The following is a 4,534-nucleotide window of genomic DNA, read 5'->3' as shown; positions in this document are numbered from 1 at the left end:
GGTTTTTAAAAGTTTTTGAAAATGTTTGGGTGATTTGTGTACCTTGTAATTAGTTCTAGTCCGACATATTCAAGCCTGTTTGCACATCAGTTGTGAACATGATTTGTCTTTCTCACTCAGGCTGGATTTACATGCTTTCTATAGCAAATACATACATGAAAGCATGAATTGAAAATGTGCAACTTGAAAGCAATTTTTTGGGGGTGTATGCATGGGGGTAAATTCATCACCTACATTCACAGGCTAAAGTTACTCCATGAATTGCATCCTAATTCATTACAATAGTTTAGGTTTGTGCAGGGCTCATGTTATATAGTTCCAAACATAGGTTCGGGGAGGAGCCTAATCATTCAGTCTTGCAGTTTCAGACCAGCGGGATAGAAGTGAGAGGCGGAGCTTATAGAGCTGGGCTACCTATACATGTCATTTTTGTTTTATTAAATATGATCTATTTTATTATTTTAATTGGATTGATATGTCAATTATTTCATAACAATACTTTTAAGTAAAGTCACTTTTCAATTCATAAGATAAAATGATGTACAATAAGCAATATTCTACTAAATTAATCATGTTCATAGATGATACAATCAATATTTTGTTGTTAGTTCACACAAGCATGAGGTAGAATACGGTCAGTTGTCTTGTCTGTACTAAAATGCTCATGATTACTTTCACTAACTTTCACTGAATGGCTGAAATAAGATCTGTGGTGAACACAAGCTCAAGACACTTTCTACTTTTTATTCTACGACTTAAAATACATCAGTATAAAAACTGAGAGTTATCGAAAGCTTAGTGATGGTGACGTTAAGTCGTGGGACCGTGGGTTAGTTCGTTTATAGCCTACCTTTACTTTTGTTCTTCTGGTGATTGCGTGTAGGCTTCAAAATTCATAAAAGTTGTGTTTATTTGTGATAACTATCTTGATGGAAAAAAACATGCAAGTATCATAAACTCTTGTTGATCACAGAGCTTGTTTTTTGCAATAATCCAAATCCAATGGAAAAATCCTCTTAGGTTTTTGTTGAGGGAACCAGTGTGATGCGAACTGCTGATTGGCCTACTAATTGACATCATACCTGCACCACTGTATGGCGGACGGCTTACGTATAGCGGCCATATAAACAGGCACTAATGAGGCATCTATGTGAATATATCTTGACTTAACAACAGCCTTAGGGATTGAAAGAACTACAATCCCATGAAGCATTGCAAACATAATGATCGAATTAAAAACGATGGACACATAAAAAACTACTCATTTAAAAATGTTAATTTTATATATAACAACATATTTTGGGTCTATTGCATTTATCCCAGTGTTCTCGCTGCTATGCTGCTACATTAGGTGATGCTTGAGCAATCAAGGATATTATTATTTACAAATATTGATTCCTTTGATTTCATCCTTTTTTTAGGCTATTATTTGTTCATTTTTATTGAACTTTCAAAATTACAGAATTCAATAGCAAGTTTGTGACACATTTTCACATTTTGTAAGAATAAATTGAAACACAACAATAATAAAAATAAAAAAAATAACAAAATTAAAGGGCATCACAAACACGTTAAATTCATTTAGCAGAGATACAGTTCTTTGGGCTTTTTGATTTTTTAAAAACTTTACAGAATCTAAATAAACTGTAAAAGTGGTTTGAAAATTAGCTAAAATTGGGTTTTGAGTTTCTCCATTTAGTTTGATGAATCCAAAATTTTCCTAGTAACAAAAACAGATCGATAATATATATTTTTGTCATAGTAACAGATAGGCTACATTTAAGACTAGGTTGAGGTTCATTTTAACACCTAGAAATTTAGACATCTCACAACAAAAGAAAGATGAACAGGGACATTGAAAAAATAAATGCACAATTGACTCTCTTTCCCAATTACAAAAAGAGATAGGCCTAATTGTTATATATATCCAGGAGGAGCTAAAACAGAAAATAAAGCAAAGGCACATGTTGCTAAAAAAATGAAGAAAAAAAATGTTGCTTTCCCTTTACTACGTTCACTTACTAGCAAGTAAGCGATGATCATAGACAGTAAAAGAAATGGACACAGCGACCCCATAGACTTCAACGAGAAAAGTGAAGTCAATTAGAAGCTCTCACTTCCTGATGGCTGAGCGTACTGCACAGACTCAAACTGAGCTTGACGACGTAGATGTGACGTGAGCAACCCGTCTGTCTTCTAGTAGCTGTGCCGAGAGAAATCTGAATCATTCCCTTCCGAATGCTCTATGCATGACAGCCAGCATCAGCAATACTTCTTCTTCTTGTGTTTGTGTGTTCTATGACAGATGGAGTTTATGCCTCCTACAGGACCAGTCAGCATGGGGAAGATCAGTTGTTCTGAAAGCTCTTGTGTTTTTACAGACATGTCAGAATCAAAATGTTACAAAGTAAATAAATAATCACAGAATTTAAAAAGTGAAATGATGTGTCTTGTGAAAAGCGCTATATAAATATATAAAAAGTGTTTGTAATTTATATATATTTTTGTTTTATTGATCTGTCCTGTAAAAACAGTAAATGTTCTGCACAGTATTTTCAGTATGTAAACATGATTTTTTTTTTATCATGCAGAAGAAATGACAGAACAGAATGTTTTTAGATTAAACTGCATGTGGATTCAAGTTGTTAATCAATGCATGTGATCATGAGCAGCAGGATTCAAATAAATATATTTAACTAATATATATATATATATATATATATATATATATATATATATATATATATATATATATATATATATATAGCAAAGCACACAAGAAGCACAGACCGTACATGAGTGTGGTTGACTTGGACTCGAGCAGCTCAAAGTAAACCTCTGCTGACTTCAGTACAGAGATGTGGTTTGATGTGTTGATGAAAATGAACCTTCAGCATCAGTGTGTCTTCAGACGTGTGGTTTGTGTGTTTGTGGTCGACTGATGGAAAACAAAGTTAGTGTTAGTTAGTAACCCTTAGTGACCATCCTAAGACCTTCACACATTATTTGCAAAATATTGATTATTGGCCTACAATAAAATATTAGTAATATACTGCTGCTCGCAAAACAAACAAACAAACAAACAAAAAACTGAAAAGGTATTGTGTCCGGTCCGCCACCTCCAACAGTGCAATACTAATACAGATGAATATTAATAACCAGTGGAAGAGTAGCAGTACGTGTACAGTAAGAGGGCGGTCTCAAATATTATTGGTGGAGGAATCAGACGCAGTAACACTATCTCACAGTTTAACACTGTCCTGTTAGTTCACTCTCTCTGTCTCTGAAGTGTTCACATATAGTGCTGTTATCTGAAAATGCTTCACATGTGTGTGTTGTTCTGCGTGTGTCGTCTGGTCGGTGAGTTATAATCATATTAATTTTAAGACTTTAGTTTTAATGCATTATATTTACAGAGATTTAATACAGAGCATAAGTACTTTTGATCAGATTTCAGATAAAAGATGTTCAACCCAAACTGAAACTAACCAAAAATCTCATTTAAATCACGGGGCAGGTGCAAAAACAGCAGACTCAGTTTGGAAACAATGACATCAAATCGTTTTTGGTTAATCTTGCTACTCTGAAGTTTATTTTACTGTTTGTTGTGTATAGTTTCTGGTGTCTTAATAAAAAATACAATGAAACATTAATAGCCTACTAGGTTTGGATATTAAGAGAGATCTATATATTTTCATATGCATTTGGTTCTTATGTTTCTCTGTGAAACATTAGTGGAGTTAGTTTCATCTGCTTTTCCTGATTGGTACTATTTGGCTTCCCTTAACCCTTCATTCTCCAGAACAGAGACACTGAAGGAGCCAATCAGATTTAAGATGAGACACAATCACCCGTGTGGCTCCTCCCACAGATCACCAGTATTGTGAGAACAGTGTATTGATAACTAAAAATAACATTACAAAAAATATTAATCTCAGCTACTGTAAACAGCTACTTCTGTGTCTGTGCTGCTGTTCTTCATTGGAGTTACACAACTGGTCTATAAATTATTTTGGACCTTTAATCTGTGATAAACTGTTCTTCAGGAGTGTTTGCTGACACAGATGCAGTGAAGTCAGTGTCAGTGATGGAGGGAGATTCAGTCACTCTAAACTCTGATCTTACTGAAATGATGAATGATGATCTGATTTACTGGAGGTTTGGAACTGAAAACACTTTATTAGCTGAAATCAGTGTACTGGAAGACAGAATCACTGTATATGATGATGTTCTTGATGGGAGATTCAGAGACAGACTGAAGCTGGACGATCAAACTGGATCTCTGACCATCACAAACACCACAACTGAGCATACTGGAGATTATAAACTAGAGATGAGTGGTGTGAGAAAGAGTTTCAGTCTCACTGTCTATGGTGAGTTAAATATCTGTTTTTAGCATCAAAGTGGGTGTATCTTAATTATTAAAATGACGAAATCATTTCAGTTAAGCATCATTTTCCTCTCTGATATTTCTCAATGTGTGTAAATAATAATCTTTTATATGTACAGTACAGGCCAAAAGTTTGGACACATT

This window comes from Squalius cephalus (genome assembly GCF_949319135.1).
Source record: "Squalius cephalus genome assembly, chromosome: 13".
NCBI lineage: Eukaryota > Metazoa > Chordata > Actinopteri > Cypriniformes > Leuciscidae > Squalius > Squalius cephalus.
The sequence above is the reverse complement of the archived record's forward strand: the minus strand, read 5'-3'. Positions refer to the sequence as shown.